The sequence below is a fragment of the Lactuca serriola genome, chromosome 6 (assembly GCF_051521515.1).
Source record: "Lactuca serriola cultivar US96UC23 chromosome 6, Lser_US96UC23_V15, whole genome shotgun sequence".
NCBI lineage: Eukaryota > Viridiplantae > Streptophyta > Magnoliopsida > Asterales > Asteraceae > Lactuca > Lactuca serriola.
In genome coordinates, this window is record NC_136413.1 from 76,725,728 (window position 1) to 76,747,253 (window position 21,526).

Here is a 21,526-nt window from a genome sequence, read left to right on the forward strand (position 1 = left end):
AACAAACGGCTGCAGCCTATAATAAGAAGCATGTTTGTTTTTTAACATCTGCAGACTGCTGCAGTAAACTAAAATTTAAATAAACTGAAAATAGTTCTCAACACTGAAACGTAATAATTCTAGTCTTAAACATTGAAATAATAATAACAAGAACATGTAAAAAAAACAAAAATATAAAACTTTTTTTAAAAAAAAACTTAAAAAAATGTAAAAGAAGCTAATAGTTTTATTCTAGAAAAAAAAACTAATTTTAAAAAACATTAAAAAAGAAAATAATAAAAAAAATTAAGAACTTATTGCAAACGTTGTCTACAAAGTTCGTAAAAAATTACACACGTTAAAAAAGATGTAACTGAAATTGAAAATATTATTAATAAAACGGTAAAAAAAATTCAAAATCAAGTTTAAAAAAATCGTGGAAATTATAAAAATAAATTGTATCACATTCATAAATAAAAATTTAAGAAAATCAAAGTTTAAAAAAAAAAAGTTATACAAAAATTCTTAAAAAAACACTTAGAAAAAATGAAAGCTGAAGATGTTAGAAGAGGCAAGTCAAGTGCTGCGTCACGCAGCACACACGCAGAGGTTTTGTAATCTGAAGTCTTCCAAAAAACAAACTGTTGCGAGAGGGAAAGTGTTGCGTGTGTGCTGCTCTGCGCATCAATAAATGGTTTGAAGAAGTTTTTATAGAAAAACAAACAGCACCTAAGAAAGACCAAAATAGATGTGGTCAAACAAAAAACTCGTTTTGATCATATTAATAATCAAGTGAATATGCAATAAAATTGGGAACATATTGGTTACTATTAGAAGTAACAAACCTAATTTGATAATAGTTCCTATTTTTAAAACGTAAACATACCAAAATGACAAAAAAAGGCATTAATTATGATAATAAATGAATTTTAGATATCTAAGCATTAGTATTCACATATATTATACAGACTTATATCTTAAATCTTAACAAGTTACATCTAAAAGTGAGGAAAATGATACTTATGCAATGTAGGGATGCGTACATGACAAAAATGTCAAACAGCATATTTAAATGTCACGGCTATATGTATCATCAATAAAGCTATTAATTCCTATCCACACGATCGTTAAACTAAAGACCATATCTATAGATAAGATACCTAGATCAATCCAACAGCCGGCATCTCACGTCGTACACTACCATTTACAGTGACATCAATAGTGGCATTCCTAGTCAATGATAACGTTCTAAAATAATTAAACATGAATTTTACCTCCACAATCATCCATTCGTCGCCACTAATACCGACGCCACGAAAGAGATACCCTATAGATCATAATTGTGGCCTCACTACAAGAAATTTGGGTGTTTACCCACACAGACTATGTGTAGCTATAAGTCTTTTATGTGTTGGTAGTCATCATTGACTACACATAAATTAAGTGTCACTATATGTTGCCTTATGCCTATAGATATAGATCATTACCAACACATCGAGTATGTGTAGGTATAGACTAAGCTAAATCTACACATGTATGTGTGGCTAAAACTATTTACTATGTGTATGTAGAAGTATTATAATTTGTTTTAAATGTTAGATGACATGGCTAGTGATGTCGACTATGACTTGGAGTACAATGATGCCATGTCAAATGATGTGGCATGTCTCCTAAAAAGTGTTGGTTTACAAGTGTCATAAAATATGTGTAGGTAAAAGTATAACGTATGTATAGTGTCCATTTTAACATGTGATGGTAAAAATAACTTTATGTGTGGGAATTAACCAATACATATGCAAGTAATAATGTTCAAATGTGTACAAACAAATAAAAACATAAAGATGTAAACATGAATATATGTGTTCAAATACCATTTTTAATTAAAAATATTATAACATAAAAATTCAAACCACAAATGAAAAATACAAGTCATAAAAATGAAATACTTCAACTAGCAAAAAAAACATTCAGAATTGACTACAACAATAGTGAACATACTAAAAAAACTAAATGTCCATTCCATACGATTGCAATCCCATAAAAAATAATGAAAGACAAATAAAGTTTATTCCAAGCATTCCTTAAAGAACGAACTTGTTACTTATTAATTCCACCAAATGCACGTTTCTAAATAACTTCATCATTTCTTCCTATAATAACAAAAAAGAAGACAAGTACACTATAACATGTATTTGTTCATCTTAAATGAAAGAAATAGCAAAGTAATTTGTTTGTTTCTTGCAATTAACACATAAAAATAACTAGGAGAAAAAATAAGTGCAAGATTGGCTCAGGTCAACCGGGTTTCCTATCGGGTCGGGTGAAATTTTCATTCCTAATTGATACTGCCTTTGTCCCGACGACATATCGTCGGTTCAAGTAAATAATAAAACTTTATTTTTTTTGAAAATCAATCCCGACGAAGCTTGTGCAAGCGACATGTCATTGGTATAGCGGGTAGCTATCCAGACGACATCTATACTGATGACTTTTTCCTCCTATATCGACGGGGCTATTCCGACGACTCTGTACCGACGACTTGTCGTCGGTATAAGCTATCCCGACGACTTGTCGTCGGCATAGGGTAATAAAAAAGCCGTCGGCACAGGGTAGATTCGTGTAGTGCTTGGATTGTTACTGCATGAATGTTGCTTGTTTTGTGCTTTGTGGGACTCTTGTTTATGTGAGTTAACTATTAAGTGAATACGTTAACTTACACGCTAAATAATCTCAGTGTTATTGATTTGACCCTATTGTGCAACTATCGTCTAAGTCTAACCGTTGTAAGACATTAAATCTAACAAGTTATTTATTAAAGTATAATTCGATAATATAAAAGTAGTTTTTTTTTTTACATTAACTATGTTTGTTTTAATCATCAAAAGCATCGAAATACCTAACCGAAATTGATTACGAAATTAATTTCAAGTTGTCTTCATTTTCAATACTGTTTTTTGAATAATTTACCCGACTTAGGATGTAAAGTTGTATTACATGATTTTATTTTAAGAAATATACAGTTGTCAGTTTCTTTTTGCTCGTTGAGTGTGTGTGTGTGTGTATATAAATATATATATATATATATATATATATATATATATATATATATATATATACACACACACACACACATTTGGGAGGTAAGGGAAATGTTGTTGAATTATTCATAAACAACCAATCGTGTAATACACATTTACATATGAGGTAACGTATTCAAAAATTAGATTTATTATCCTACGCTAGTGAATTTATTAAAATGTTAAACGACCTCATAGGTTTACATCTAACATGATTAAGAATGCGAGACAAATTAATACTAACATTGTTTGGCTGGAACGACCTCATAGGTTTACATCTAACATGATTATATATTTAAAAATATAAGGTTGTTAGTCACAATTTTATTCTTATGCAACATGTGATACCAATTGGAGTTAGAAGGTTTTTGGACAAGGATACTTATGCACCAACAATAGAGCTTTGTATGTTTTTAAACAACTTTGCTCGAGAACACTGATGATGAAGAATATGTGGGAAGTGAAGGCAACATTTATTAGAATCTTATTTGAATTAGAAGTGATATGTCCTAATGGGTATTTTGACATTGTGATTCGTTTAGTTTTGCGTCTGCCTACGAATATATTTGCATATCCCAGTATATATAAGATGGATGTATCACTTAGAAAATTATATGAAAAAACCTAAAAATTATGTCATACATAAGGAGCGGTTGGAAGGTTATATAGCTGATGGTTGGGGCACTAATGAATCATTACAATTTTGTTCGTTATATCTTGAAGATGTAGTGACATGATTCAATCATCCTAAAGAAAACAACCAGAATGTTGTCATAGAAGAAACAAAGTTGGAATGTGTTCTATTTTTTCATAGTTCGTGAAAAAACCTTAATGGGTTTGATGTTTTTTTTATTTCTTTTAGCTTATTTTACTCTCTAAATAAAAAAACATATAATAATAATAATAATAATAATAATAATAATAATAATAATAATCAATTTCGGATCACGATAACCTATTAAAATATTTTAAACTTTGTATACTTTTTAAACGTGTTTTGCATATATTTCTCTTATTTGACAAAGAACAACCACAAGCCATTTAGTTTAGTATCATTTCTAGTAACTTTAGAAATATAATTTATCTATTCTGAAATCTTATGCTAGTTCATGTCAAATATTCAAAATTATGTGAAGGATTAGCCACATGCATTAATCCATTACCAACCCATCAGATCTCCTGCAATTCGTCTACCATGCAAATGACGTATTTCGTCGGTAATACCTATGTATGTGGTGTTTTGTGGTACTTCTACAAGTTTGAAACATGTATGGTTATAAGTAGCACTCCGGTAATGTAAAATGTTACAAGGATATTTTTTGGTTCTTTATTTTGGACATCTTTCGTAAATTGGTTCGTATAAATGGTTCATATAAAACCAAATATAAAAATAATTAGTTTTCTTTGAGTATATATATGATTTGTTTACTAACCGGTTTGTTACTAATTCTTTTTCCTTCTTGCCAGCAAAAGATAGAAAATGTATAACAATCATTAACTAATAGTTGATTCCCAACAAAAATCTGTCATTTTAAAATGCTCATAATATATGCTATTAAACATTTAAAGTGTGTTTGATGCTATATATTTCGCTAAACTAACAACATTTTCATATAATTAACTTTTAATTACCGTCGTAGAAATATGCCGCTGATCTAACAACTCTAGATTGTCGTGGCTAATAATTTCTATTTAGAATTAGTTTTATATTGAATTTACTTACAATTTTATTAAAATTATAATTAAGGGTATTCAATCCTAATATCTTGAGTCAGTTAATACACATATTCCTCGCCTGCTTCAAAGCAATTGTTTATTGACTATACTTATATTTAAGATGCCAAAAATCTTTCATGTGACAAACATTGAAATCATGGGAATGATTCGACAAATATTGAAATCATGGGAATGATTCGAAGTCCCTCTCTTCTAATTATTCTATGATAGCGTGACTTACATCCACTTAGAAAATGGAAAAACGTAAACGTGGTCTGTGACTTTAGTAGACATTTACTGGACATCGAAAGGGTTTGATGTTTTCACCTCTTCTTTGTAATCGGTAACTTTTACAAAATTATTGCATACTACTTTTTCTTTATTTTTCATTGTAGCCGACCCATTTATATATAAAACATAAAATATATTCAGTTTTAGAAAACTATACAGAAGCAAAAATGTATTTCCATAACCCTACATGCAAAGCACATATACCACGCAATTTGAATCTTTAGAAGATATATATATATATATATATATATATATATATATATATATATATATATATATATATATATATATATATATATATATATATATATATATATAAGACTAAAAAAGATTTGAACAACAGATATAAAAGATAATATATATACCCTGTTAAAGTTTAATCCATTGAAGCACATATATATTTTTTATTTGCAATTAGTATAATGCATCTGGTTTTGTTAAAAAAAAAGGACTTTCAACGTACGCTTGGATGTGCATGGATTGGTGGCAGCAAAAACTATAACATGCTAATTTGACTCAATTACTAACTGGAATATATTTAAACAAAAAATATTACTCCACAGAGACCTATATAATGTTCCATTGTACCCTTACTCTATCACACTCTTCCTTCACCATGATTGACAAAGTTTTCATAACCAATTTCGGCATGGCATCGAAGAGTAATGTGTCCATTGTTCTGGTCATAGCTTTCAACCTTTTATTCAGCGTCATGGTTAGTGGCTGTGAGACGTCCGACATACCAGAACCCAACCTCAATCCAAATCAAAAACCCAACCCAAATCCAAGCAGCAACCCCAACCCCAATCCTTACTCCAACCCCATCCCTAACACTAACCAAAACCCCAACCCCAACACTAACACGAACCACACCCCCAACCCCAATCCCAACTCTAACCCGAACACAGTACCAAACACAAACCCAAATACAGAAACCTGCCCTAGAGATGCATTGAAACTGGGGGTTTGTGCTAATCTTCTTGGGGGATTGGTCAAAGTTGAGTTAGGTTCACCACCGGTGAAGCCATGTTGCTCTCTCATCCAAGGACTTGCCGACCTTGAGGCTGCCGTCTGTTTGTGCACTGCAATCAAAGCCAACGTCCTTGGGATCAATCTTAATGTACCATTATCTCTTAGCTTGCTCGTTAATGTCTGTGGCGGTGAAGTCCCAAATGGTTTTGTATGTTCCTAGTTTGATTTAATTTATACAATATGAATCAATGTGTTTGCTAAATTAAGTGTACCATGTGTGAAGTCAATACTTCGTGGGTAACAATTCAGTCCTTTCTTTTGCAATAAAATGTTTTTCTTATATCATGTATATTTATATGCTACTTTAATGCAAGCTTAATATTTATTTTGTAAGTGGAAGATAAATGATCCATGATACACTTATTTGTACTAATCTATCCAACCAAGTTTAAATGAAACTAAACTTAATGTAACGGCTAGAAATCTATGAAAAAGAAACCACTATTGTGGCATCTCTAAACAAATTGTCAATCACAAGCATCAATATGATGAAAATACTCATGAAAATCACTAAATCAAACGATGAATTTCGTTCAAATTTAAGTGGATCGTTATTATCCTCCAATAAGGGGTTGTGGGTAATTATTATCCTCCAATAAAAATTGGTGGATAATTATTTCCACCCATTTTTATAGTTCAATCGGTTATAAACCTTGTTTCACAATATCAGTTGGGAAATATGGTAAAAAACACTTAAAAAATATTCTAGGCACAATCGAAACAATGAATTGAATGCAAATATAACCATTTCCTATCAAAATTATGAATGCAAATATAACCATTTCCTATCAAAATTATGAATATGCAACTCATCCTCATTATCATCCAAGAAAGAATAGTATGTTTGATTGGTTACACTTATTCCCACATGTGTGATTATCCATTGTAACAAAAATATTAAAATCAAGATGCCATCAGAATAAAGCCATAAACAAATAAAGATGTATCTGATGATTTCAATTGTACAGCTGTAACCAGTGTTGCAAATATCTACCTAGGAGGTTGTTTATTCGGCGCCTAGGCACTTCGTGGTCCTCCAACGTACGATGACATTTATAGCTAATCGGCTTCTATAATCGGACGTGGTCAAAGCCAGAGATAATCGGGTCTAGGCACTCTAATCAGTCAACTCAAGTCAATGAAAATTATTCAAAAAAAACTTTTAAGGGCAAAACTATCAAAGTGTAACAATTATTCATTGGGTTCCTTTATTCCATCGTATTCGGTCTATTTGTTTTTTCAAATTCTTTCTCTCTATCTCTCTCCCCCCCCCCCTTCTCTCTCTACAAATGAAAGAATGAACTGAACGCCGACATCTTCTTCTTCCACTCACGTCATTGCAATCCCTTCCAAGCACATCCATCTCATCCTCGAAGCATGCCAGTGGTCGCCTTTTGAAGCTTCTCGACTCCAAAGTCTATTCTTCTTTTGTCGTCATATGCACCTCCTCCGATGCCGTGTGTTCCTTTGGAATCTCATTGACACCAGTGTCGTTGTGTTGTCATCTGCAAATGTTAGTCTCCACTTCTCCTTATTTTATTTAGTGATTGTATGGAGGGTTAAGTTGATTTTTTTTAGTATCTGATTCAAATTGGTTAATGATATATTTTGTAATTCATGATAGCCTTTCTATTTTGAAACCTATGGATGGTGTCCTTTTTTTTGTTATGTTTTGTATCCAACTATCAAACATAGAGACCGAAAAACATAATAATTGACATTTTTTACATAGGTTATGATAACAGTTGACAATTAATCAATGACTTCTAATGCTTCGACTACACCCGGAGCGATTGAACTTTCCGATGAAGATTTTGAGTTCGGGAGTGAGGAGCAAGTGTTAGAAGAAGACGAGTATGAGGCTTCAAATCATGAAAGTATGCAGAGAAGATTAGAAGAAAATATATTTCATTTGTATGCAATTTAAACTTATTATGGATTTGTTGGATGATGATTTGGTGTGCTTGTTGAATTTATTATTAACATTTTATGTTTATTTTGGATGATACCTAGTTGTGTTTCTTAAATTTGTTATTAAACTTATATGCTTATTTACTTATATTATTTTGATTAATATTTTTGAACATTTTCTTAACAATTAATGGTCTTTGATTAATCCTCGCCAAGTCGTTTAATTCCTTGACCCTCAGTCCACCGTCTAGCTATCGCCAAACGTTTTTTACAACATTGGTTGTAACATCCTAAAATTTAGATAAATGACTATATTATTTATATCCACAAGACTCTAACAAATATGAAAATGTTACGAAGGCTACAATTTGGCTTATGTTAGTTAAAATAACTAAGTAATGGCCATGAAATATCTTCATCATATTTAATAAGAGTATCTATTTGTTTAAAAAAATTGAAAACGATTCAATAATTTTTATTTTTAATTAATAAGGTATTAAAAGTAATAGAAAATGAAAATGGAAAATAATGTAAACATTTTTTCATTTTGGGTCAAATCAAAAAATACATCTGTCTAATGGGTTGTCTGAATTCGTTATAATCAAAATAAGAGAGAGAGAGAGAGAGAAAGAGAGAGAGAGAGAGAGGACGTTATAATGAAAATAAGAGAGAGAGAGAGAGAGAGAGAGGACGCACATATAGAACAAATATAAAAGAAGCATGGCCATAATATGTTCAAGATTATGAATATGCAAGCAATGGAAAAGGAAATAGAATATAATACACATGGGTTGCATGTGGGGGGGCCAAAATGAGAAAAATACACCCGTCCAATGGGTTGTCTCGGTTCACCAAAACCAAAAAAACAGAGAATGAGAGAGAGAGAGATAGAGAGAGAGAGAGAGAGAATGCAAATATAGAAAATATGTAACAGAAGCATGTGATTGTAATATGTTCAAGTTTATGTCTATGCAAGGAGTATAAAGCTTTTACTTCCTGGAATTTAAAGATCAAATATAGATGGTAAAATAAGCCTACTAATTGTTGATACATCATGCTAAAGAAAAAATTATGATAATATGGAAAATTGACTTGTATGTTGACTCATTTTTTGTAAATATAGAATTAAATGATGGTATGGGTGTGCTTGTTTGAAATATAATTTGTGTATACGGTTTTTTATAGAATTAAATAATGGTATGGGTGTGCTTGTTTGATATATACTTGGTTTTGATTGTGTGTATTAGAAAAAAAAAATTGAATAAGAAGTTAATTAACATGTAGTTGTGTAAATATGGGTTGAATTATACTAGTATTAGACAAAAATTTGGCAACTTGAAATATGAGGAATATTAAAGGAAAAAGATAAAAATAAAGGAAAATGACAAAAAAAAAAGTTATTGCTTAATAAGACCTTTTTATACTTAGTATACAAGAATGAAAGTGATAACAAGTTTGGGCGAGAAAAGTAGTAAAACCCTTTTTGTCTAAGAAAGACCAAAATAGATGTGGTCAAACAAAAAACTCGTTTTGATCATATTGATAATCAAGTGAATATGCTATAAAATTGGGAACATATTGGTTACTATTAGAAGTAACAAACCTAATTTTATAATAGTTTCTATTTTTAAAACTTAAACATACCAAATGACAAAAAAAAATGCATTAATTATGATAATAAATGAATTTTAGATATCTAAGCATTCGTATTCACATATATTATACAAACTTATATCTTAAATCTTAACAAGTTACATCAAAGTCAGGAAAATGATATTTATACAATGTAGGGATGCGTACATGACAAAAATGTCAAACAACATATTTGAATGTCACGGCTATATGTATCATCAATAAAGCTATTAATTTCAATCCACATGATCATTAAACTAAAGACCATATGTAACAACGTAAAATTTCAAAACAAAATTTTCATTTTTCATCCACCAAGTTCATATAAAAACATTCTCAAATATTTCAAACTTTAGTTTTTTAAACATAACATATCCCAAGATCATAAAATCAAACTCTCTCTCTAGTGTGTACTAGTCACGCCGGCGCCTTCCCACGGTCCTCGCTAGTACCTGAAACACATAACACAACAACTGTAACCATAAATGTTTAGTGATTTCCCCAAAATACCGCATACAACACATACGCCACTCGAGGCTATAATACGACCCTTCGGTCGATGTGTCTTAGCGGGACCCTCCAGTCCCGTAGCTCGTTGGACCCTCTGGTCCGATCATAACTCGTTGGACCCTCCAGTCCGGTCTATAACATCATACAACATACATATATCACATAGCACATAATCTCATACGTAACACATAAGACCCTCAGGTCAACACATAATACCACTCTAGGTAACGTATAGTGAGAAGACTCACCTTAGGTGTCTTGGTAAGTCTCTGACTCGGTAGAAATGTGATCTAGCCTCCGCCTAATCACATAAAGTAAATACTCTCATAAATATAACTATACTCAAACCTTTCTTAACACCCTCAGAAGGGTAAAAGACCATTTTACCCCTCTCTTGGCTCAAAGGCCTCACTATTGACCAAACCCTAAAAGTCAACAAAAGTCAACGGTCAACTTTGACCCAACTCGTCGAGAGCACTTGGGCGACTCGGCGAGTCTACACGTGTCCACTGACTCTCTTAGTCCCTTTTGGCACGTCGAGTCCTTCCCCTTACTCGACGAGTCACACCTGGCATGAATCACGAGGCCACCCCGACTCAACTCGCCGAGTCTCAAGAACAACTCGGCGAGTTTCGCCTTGAACTCCAGTCTCCTCACTCTCCCTGACTCACCGAGTTATTTCCCCAACTCGGCAAGTCTATTCACTGAGTGATTTACGGGAAACCCTCATCCTACTCGTCGAGTTTGATCTTCGAACTTGGCGAGTTCATGCCATGCACAAACTCCATAGACCTCCTGAGCTCAGATATGTTCCTTTAAATCGTAGATCTGGCCTTTCCAAGCATGATAATCACGTAAAGTTCAGACCTTGACACTCACATATCATCTAAATGGTCTAACTTGGTGATTTAGCCCTTAAAATGACATCCTAAGCTCATGGCTCCCAAAATAACTCATAAAGCTACAAGGGTTAAGGTCTCTGGACCTCTTTGTGTCCATATCCAAAGCATAGACTCGAGAAGGGACCGATTGCTCCACTTATCCATCCTCTAAAGGGGGTTAGAAAACCCTATCTCTAAGAATCAATACCAAAACTGAAGAAGGTACGAATAAATACCTCAATATGGACTCTATGAACTCTGAAGTCACCAAAATCGCACCTCCTTCAGCCTCCTCTTGCCTTGGTCACCTCCTTCTTGCAAAAACACCCACAAAAAGATCAAGAATGGCCTCTCCTTCCTCACAAGCGCTCTAGATCTCTTAGGGTTTCTCTCTGGGTTTTGGTAGCCGAAAATGACGGCCTTAAGGGCCTTTAAATAAGTCCCAAACCCCGGAAATTAGGGTTTCATTAAACAGCGTGGACTCTCCGAGTCCACTCATGAACTCACCGAGTCCGGCTATGAACCCGGATACGAATCCGCGACCATACTCGGCGAGTTTAAACACCAACTCGCCGAGTCCCCTCACAACTTCCAAAAATAAAAGAATAAAATATTATACCTGGGAATCTGGATGTTACAATTCTCCCCCACTAGAATTAGACTTCGCCCTCGAAGTCTCACTCTACAAACAACTCTGGATGCTGCTCCCGCATCTCACGCTCCAGCTCCTAAGTCAACTCTGACCCTTTCCGATGCTGCCACTGGACCTACACCAGAGGCACCTCCTTGTTCCTCAAAACCTTGATCTTTCGATCCCTAATCGCCACCGGTCTCTCAACATAATTTAGGCTCGCATCCACCTGAATATCTTCTAATGGCACCACTGCCGACTCGTCGGCAATACACTTTCGCAGCTATGATACGTGGAATGTGTCATGAATCTGACCCAACTCCGCAGGTAACTCCAAACGGTAGGCTACCCTGCCTACCCTCGCGATCACCCTGAAAGGACCAATATATCGGGGCCCCAACTTGCCCCTCTTCCTGAATCGAATCACTCCTTTCCAAGGAGATACCTTCAGGAGCACGAAGTCGCCGACCTAAAACTCGAGCTCGGACCGGCGTCTGTCCGCGTAACTCTTCTGACGACTCTGAGTGGTCAACAACCTCTTTCTGACCTGCTGAATCTGTTCTGTCGTCTGAAGCACGATCTCGGTACTACCCATCACACGCTGCCCTACTTCTCCCCAGCAAATGGGGGTCTGACACCCCCTCCCATACAACAGCTCAAAGGGAGGCATACCAATGCTCAAATGATGGCTATTGTTGTAGGGAAACTCTGCAAAGGGAAAATACGTGTCCCAACTCCCACCAAAATCCAACACACATGCTCGGAGCATGTCCTCGAGCGTCTAAATCGTCCGGTCACTCTGCCCGTCAGTCTGTGGGTGGTATGCGGTACTAAATGCAGTTTCGTACACTATTCCTCATGAAACTGCTCCCAGAATCTGGAAGTGAAACATACATCTCGATCTGAGACAATCGAGATCGGCACCCCATGCCGCGATATCACCTCTCTCACGTACATCTCTGCCAACCTCTCCGCGGAAGAGCTCTCACTGATAGCCAGGAAGTGAGCGCTCTTCGTCAACCCGTCCACAATCACCCAAATTGCATCGACACCCCTCGCAGTACTTGGCAATTTGGTGATGAAATCCATGGTAATATGTTCCCATTTCCACTCGAGAATCTCTAACGGCTGCAGCTTACCATGTGGACGCTGGTGCTCGGCCTTAACCCGGCGACAGTTCAAGTATCTCTCTACAAACCATGCGACATCCCTTTTCATACAGGGCCACCAATACTCCCTTTTCAGGTCCAAATACATCTTAGTGGCCCCGAGATGGATCGAGAACTTCGATCGATGAGCCTTTTCCATCAAAATGGTATGCGTTCTGCCCACCGACGGTACCCATATCCGACCTTGAAATGTCATAAGCCCCCGGGTATCGGTAACGAATTCTGATACTAGCCCGACAACTCGTTCTCTCTTCTGGCTTCCTGGCCTCACGGCCTCAGCCTGGGCCCCACGAATAGCATCCAACACCGGGGTCATCACCATCAATCTCAGACAAACATCTCGCATCGTGGCGCCCTCCGCCCTACAACTCAGTGCATCGGCTACAACATTAGCCTTGCACGGGTGGTACAGGATCTCACAATCATAATCCTTGACCACATCCAACCACCTCCTCTGGCGCATATTCAGGTTGGGCTGATCCATCAAATACTTCAAGCTCTTGTGGTTCGTGTATATCGTACACCAAACCCCGTACAGATAATGTTGCCAGATCTTGAGGGCGAACACTACCGCTCCCAATTCCAGATCATGAGTGGGATACCTCGACTCATGAGGCTTAAGCTTCCTCGATGCATATGCTATCACATGCCCCCTCTGCATAAGCACCGCTCCCAATCCGAATATCGATGCATCACAATATACCACAAAATCCTCCATCCCTTCCGGAAGGGCTAACACTGGGGCTTCGCATAATTTCTGGCGAAGTGTCTCGAACGAGGTCTGCTGCTCCGGACCCCAAGAAAATGCAGCACCCTTCCGGGTCAACTTGGTGAGTGGAACGACGATCTTGGAGAAATCTTTAATAAATCTCCGATAATAGCCGGCCAAACCCAGAAAGCTCCTGATCTCGGTGGGTGATCTCGGCACCTCCCACCTCATGACCGCCTCAATCTTGGCCGAATCGACCAATAGCCCATTCTAGTTGACAAGATGTCCCAAAAACTGAACCTCTCGTAACCAGAACTCATATTTGGAGAACTTGGCATAAAGCCTCTCCGATCTCAGAACTCCGAGAATCTCCCTCAAATGCTCCTCATGCTGCTCTCTGGATCTCGAATACACCAATATGTCGTCGATGAACACGATCACCGAGCGATCCAACATCGGTCTGCACACTCTGTTCATGAGATCCATCAACACCGTCGGTGCGTTGGTGAGTCCAAAAGACATCACCATGAACTCATAATCCTATAACGAGTCCGGAATGCTGTCTTCTGGACGTCCTCATCTCGCACCCTCACCTGATGATACCCAGACCTCAAATCGATCTTGGAGAACCAAGATGCTCCCTGCAACTGATCAAACAAATTGTCGATCCTTGGCAACGGGTAACGGTTCTTGACCGTTAGCTTCTTCAACTCCTGATAATCAATGCACATACGGTGTGAACCATCCTTCTTCTTGACAAAAGGATAGGCACCCCCCAAGGCGAACTCATCGGCCGAATAAACCCCTTCCCCAGCAGCTCCTGGAGCTGCGAGGATAACTCCTGCATCTCTAGAGGCGCAAGGCGATAAGGCGCCTTGGCGAAAGGCGCAGCTCCCGGAACCAAATCAATACTGAACTCTACCTGCCTCTCCGGAGGCACACCTAGCAACTCCTCTGGAAACACATACGGAAACTCGCGCACTATCGGGACCTCATCAACTAACTTCGGTCTCTCTGAATCAACCCTCGCATCCATCAAATATGCCACAAATCCCCTGCAGCCCTGCTGTAGACTCTGTCTCGCTCTGGTGGACGAACAAAATGTTGACCCAGCCCGTGTACCCTCACCGTACACCATAAGAACTCCCCCACTAGGGTCTCGAATCGTCACCAATTGACACTCGTAGTCTATCACAGCTCCATATCGGCTCAACCAATCCATACCCACTATAACACACACATCCCCCATCGCAATCGAAACCTGATCTATCGGAAACTCCACACTGAAGATCTCAAGGACACATCCTCGAATCACATCTGAAGCATACATTGCTCGCTCATCAGCTATGGAAACTCGCAGAGTTCGATCCAACGCCTCTCGCCGGATACTAATGTGCTGACTAAATGCTACGGAAAAAAACGACCGACTCGCACTCGAGTCAAATAATACCAAAGCAGGCACAAAATTCACAAGAAAAGTACCTACGCACAACATCATATAAGCAGAATAACTCAACTCAAATAAAAGATGAATATAGAATACATACCAGCCACAACATCGGGCGCCGCGCGGACCTCCTCCACAGTCAACTGGAAAGCTCTCCCACGAGCCTTCGGTGCCTCGGCCTTCACCGGCCGAACCACGGTAGTCCTAGCAACGGGCGCAGATCCCTGAAGTAGTTGAGGGCACTCGGCCTTCCGATGGCCGGTCTGGTTGCAATGAAAGCAAACCGAAAATCCCTTGGGAGAATCCCTCGCGATATGCCCTTCCTTCCCGCACTTGTAACATACTCCATCCCTGCACGACCACTCGTGACTCTTGCCGTACTTCCCACAAGTGCGGCCCTTCGTGTCTCCAGATCTCGAATCAGCGGGTCTAGCCTGCTTGGCTGCCGGCTGAGACTGAGTCGGTCGCCGATCCGCCCTCTGTGACTCGGCCTTCTCCCTGGCCTGAGTCTCCAACTCAATCTCCCTCTTCCGGGCATTTTTCTGGAGCTCAGCAAATGTCCGGTAAGTCGAGTTCACCATGAACTCCCGAATATCTCTCCTCAGAACACTTAGATAACGGCTCATACGAGCCTGCTTAGAGGACACCTGCTCAGGGCAAAACATCGCCCTCTCATGAAACTTCCTGGTGATCACTGCCACAGAATCAGTACCCTGCTTGAGGGTCAAGAACTCCTGAATCAACTGTTACCTCTCCACTGGGGGAACATACTCGTCTATGAACATAGCGGTGAACCTCTCCCAGGTCACCTCAGAAATCTCTGCCAAAGTGAAGTTCGCCGTCACGAACTTCCACCAATCCTTCGCTCCCAATCGGAGCTGGTTCAGAGCGAACCGTACCCTCAAGTGCTCTGGACAAGAACATGTATAGAAACATCCCTCGATGTCAGAGATCCATCTCATCGCAGCAATCGGGTCCTGCGTCCCGTTGAACTCTGGTGGCTTCGTGTTGCTGAACTCCCAAAACAACAACGAGTCACCTCCCTGAGGTCTGGCAGCAGCAGTAGCTGCAGTTGCCGCAACCTCAGTCAGTGCTGCATACCGCTCATCAAAGGTCTCAATCAATGTGGTCTTGATGTCCCTAAACATCTCAGGAATCTCAGCCCGGATGGCAGCAGCCACCTCCTCATGAATCAATCGACGGATCTCCTCGTCGCTGACACCACTACTCTTAGGTGTGTGTCGAGTCGAAACCAAAATGCCTCTGAAATACAACAATAAATATCAGATACTCGATCGAGCATTTTTACACTCGATGACGCAACCCTACTCGTCCTCCGCTGTCTAATAGATTCTTACTTGGAATGCCCACTGATCCGGTGTCTTCAGTAGTATGGGCCCAATACTACTGACCACACCGCATCAGCATTCACTCCAAGTCCTCCTCCTTGGATCCAGGATTACGAGTACTCTACTCTCATTATGCATTGGCTACCCTTCGATAGCCCTCTCATGAGCTCCTAACTGCTATCTACTCGTTCTCAAAGCATCTCAGCAGCAGAAATCTCCTAGGCTAAGGCATCACAAATCAGGCCACTCTAGTCCTAATATGAATACCTAGCCTACTCTAGCATGCATAATGTAACATAGCATATCTCATAACACATAATGTAAGGGTACTTTTTGTTGGATTAGTGTCTAAGTCCATAACTATTTTGGTATGTACTTGACCCGATGGTGCATGGTCCTTTTGGGTTGCCTTCACCAAAGCAACTTGATAGGATGAATTATGGAGAGAAAGGATTAAAGATGATTTATTAATATATTATGAGAATAATATATTAAAGGAGAAATCATATTGTTTAATTAATATTAGTCAAGAATTAATAAGAATTAAGTTTGTGGCTAAAAGAGATTAATTAAACTTAAGGGACTCGAATTGTAATTATAAGATAATTGCAATTGGGCTATGGATTACCTTATAATATAAGGTTGGACGAATTCTATGGGGAAACCCATTAGAAATCGTCCAATGCTTATTAAAGAAGGGTCCATGGGTTGCTTAGGGCCTAAGCATCCAAATTAGGGTTTCCTAGTTGAAAACCCTAATAGCCTACATGTACATATAGTACCCTTAAGCCTCATAAACGTGGGGAACTAATTGGTTAGGGTTTCCACACGTTTTGGGCAGCCTCCTTCTCTTCTCCTCTTCATTCTCTTGCTCTTGGTGTTTGTGAACCATTAGAGGAGTGACATTTGTGACTCTAAGCTTTCTAAAGTCATTACAAGGAGGATTTGAGATTGTTATTGCTACATAACAATCAAGGTAATATCTTAAACTCATTATTATGTTAATACTGATTATCATATGCTAGAACTAGGGTTTATAGTCTTGGATGAATTGCATGTACAATAGAGAAACCTAGATCCAAGCATTAGGGTTGCATGAGCACATAGGATGTACTTATGGCTAAAACCCATCAGTGGTATCAGAGACTAGATTGGTTTCTATTGTATTGATGCATATTTGATCGAAATCAGCACTAAAAATCAAAATTTTTTGCTTCTGAGTGTTTGACTCCCCGAGTCACTTGGTGAACTCGCCGAGTCAGCTGTACTCGACGAGTCCAGGTCCAGACTCGACGAGTTAAAGCGTCTGACAGCTCATATTCGCGATTTTCTTCCTGTTTTGGCTTTGGATAATTACCATAAACATGTTTTTGTTATAAAATCTGAATTTTATCAATATTTGGTTATTATCCTTACCAAAATAGAAGATAATTGTCATAATTTAGATAATCAATTGTTTTATTAGATAAATTTTGATTATTTGTAATTTAGATTTGAATTATCTTGTGAAAAAGTTTTAATTTTTTCCCTTTAGGTTTTATAGTTTAAATTTGATACTTAATAGTTTTTTTTCAAATTTAAATAGTTTAAACCCTAATGTTTTGAAATGTTTCAAAACTTGCCCTCAAGTTTTGAAATTTAAAAGTTGATTAATAGTTTAATTTAGAAATGTTAAATTCTAAAACCCTAGTATAATTTTGAAAAGTTCAAATCACACCCTTATGGTTTTATTAATTAATGAAGGTGTATAATTAAAGGAGATTTAATAAATCCATATGTTTTGGTTTACAATTTAATTAAATTAAAAGTATAATTATTAAATTAGAACACCTAGTATTTTAAAAGTATAAAATACACCCTATACTATATATATCATTAAAAGTCTAATATTATATATGTATGAGTAAAGTGTCAAGTCTTACCGTTAGTAGGCCTCATTCACGAAGCTGGTCTATAAGGGGTGTTTAAGGAAATTGCCTATAAAATGGCGATTGAATGGGTATCCACTCTTACCCACCGCACTCTTGACTAGTGGAGGGTCGTTAGCCGAATGGGTAGGATAGGACAGAAACCTTCCATTATAAGTATAATGAAATACAAAAGTAACTAAATGCTTTTACGAATTCCCAATCTTAGTTACTTTAGGCAAAAGTGAATTGATGCAATTCCATGAAATTACACTTTGTACCCTTGCGAAGACGTTAGTGGAGCGTGCATGGTTAACCGGCACACTAAATGGTTCTAAGCAAAGGTAGCAAAGGGTGACTCAATGTTTTTCATAGTTCGGTGGAGCGTGTGTGGTTAACCGGCACATCGAATAGGTGACTGTAACATGTGGGGGCACCATGTAGATTTGCATGGTTATTCACACCCGCTTTGTGATCCTCGACATCCCAGTCACAAACTAGTGGGGCATATCGAGATTTAAACATGCGATTGAAAAGTTCAATGAATCTCAAATGATCTAGGAGTTTTCAATACATTTAAAACTTAATCTGTTTTTCACTTTTCATGGTGGAAAATTAGTGAATCGTCATTCACTTACCTTCAAATGTTCTGCAATTTGGGTTACGGCATCCCTCTCCCGAGTTGTGGAATATTGTGTTGGGTCCTAGCCTTAATATCTCATTTGGGTGATTTATTAAGGACTCAATCAATCAACTAACTTGAATTTGTTTTCTCTCGTTTTGTAGATGTCAAAGTATGACATTCATGGTCTTCCCAAATTTCAAGGAAAAGGTGTTCCTGCTAAAAATAAGCTATTCCACTATTCGAGTAAAGGATCTAGGTGGACTAGTTTGATTTCACTTCCTCTTCCTCCACCAATTATTCTCCCTAACCCACAAGATCGAAGAATTGAAAGGTTTAATGTCACTAAAGCCATATTGGCAATGAAACATGAAGCTGGTAAACCCGTGTGTGCCCATGTTCTAGGAATGAAATCACACATCGATAGGTTGATAATGTTAGGTGCGTCATTCCCTGATGAGTTGGCTATAGGTTGGGTTCTACAGTCACTCCCTGAATCATATAATGAGTTCAAGAGAAAGTATTATATGATGGATCATGGCGAAAACCTCATTGACCTAACTTACATGCTCATTGCTGCTGAATCAGAAATGATTTGGCAAAGCAATGGAGTGTATTTGTTAGGAAAGTCAACCAACCATGCTTCCGAGGACGTTCTAGGAGAACTGACCTGCGTTTGCTGCCAAGAGAAAGGGCGTTGGATACAAGTCTGCCCTAAGAGCCTGAAGAGTCCAGAAGATGGGAGAGTCAAAGAGTATGGCTGTGCTTCAGGTAAAATCCACTAACTAACTCCATTAAGTTCCTATTCGTTGATTCTTAATACATGATGTGATAAGATTGCATTTGAATGTTTTGCAGGATTAGTGAAAAGAGAGGAAGCTTGATGAAAGAGCAAGATGAGTCTAATCACAAAGAAATGGATCTCGATCGCATGGATTGGAAGATTAGATTTTTGAGCTTAGAAAGTTATGATAGAGTTGTTAGGAATATTTGATTACATAGTCTTTCAGTCGATTTTGCATTGTAAGGACAAATGTTTTCAACTGTTTTTTTTATGAATAAAATAAATTTTGGTTTGACTCATTTATTTATTTATTCATTTCCTTGCAATGAAATCGTTATGAAAAATTGATGTATGCATATTTCTACAACAAATGGATGTGATTCTAAATTATGGAAATGTCAAGAATTTACCAAATAGGGAGAGTTTCTCATCATCCAAGTGTCATGTGGACAGAAACTTGAAATCATGCAACAAGTATTGTATGATGAATGAAAAACTTTCACATTTGGGAAAATTAGACTAATTCGTTGACAAAGTGTCAAGTGAATGACTAGGAGATCAAGTACACAAGGTTGTGTGTTGATCAAGTCCACCGCAAGAGTAACAAAGATATTCGTCATGATTTACTAAGGTTAAGTAAATATGATTACACTTATGAGATTGAGTGTAATCCTTAGTTGATTGAAAAAAAGTTTATATCAATAGCAGAATGAATAAGAATAATCAAGTAGGCAGAAAGATAAAAGTTTCTCTATTCTAAGAAGAAGGGAGAGTACCTTTTATTATGTTTTATGATAGGTCTTAATGATTAAGAACCATATCTCAATTGATCCTCTAAGTGAGTCTTAGTGCAATTGTATGTCTAAGAAGAGGAATCAAGAATTGAAGAAATGGTTAAATCAAGAAGTCAATCATACCTCGTTCCAAAACAAGTCTTAAAGTTAAGATTGTGACCTTGAGTGACAAGTCTTAAGAAGGTTTATAACACTCATCAAATGTAGAATAGTGAAAAGTTTTCTTATTCTTGCACATTTGAAATTGGAAAGTTGTGATGTCTTGGATAAGACAAAGATCAACTAGGACCAATTTTGTGAAGTGTTTTGTCTTGATAAAAACTACACTAACTCTTGAATATTTGTTTGTCAAGAAATGTCTTATTGACAAGAGAATCTTATATGTCAAGGAGTCAGTGGGAGTCTTAATGGTCTTGAAAGGTTTCAAGAACAAATCAAAATAAACCTTATCGAACATCACTAGCACACGACTTGAGGTTTACAACCTATCGTGTTGACATCATCTTGTTTCTGTGCCGATCCAATTAAGTTAATTATGCATGTGAGCCCTATGAGTTCTCATTTGAATGCATAAAAGGCAAGGACCTTAATCAATGAAAAGTACATTGATGGGAAAAGGCGAACTGCTTAACTACATGGAAGACATGGTGGGCAGTCGTGTTACCATAAGGCAAGAAATCAAGATTGAGAAAGGTCGGTCCATATGAGTTTGAATTTATCGTAAACTTTGTTTTTGACAAATTCACATGGATAGGAACACATACACCATTAAAATCTAAGTGTCATAAGATTCCCTCCTTCATGAAAATGACTGTGAGGAAATGATTTCACTAAGAAAGATTTTAAGAAGATAGTGATTGTGAAGTTGTATTCTCGAATTTGATTATGGTTACGGTATCCCTTTCCATGATTCGAATTGTGAGATTTGGCAATTAGTCTTAATTATTTAGACACACATATGAGCTATCTAAAAGAAAAGTGTATAAGTTCAAGAAGCCTTGATAAAGGATTATCAAAGCATTAGGTATTAGAAACATGAACTTAAGAAATTCAATAAGTATTGTTTTCTGGAAGTTAAGCTGGTT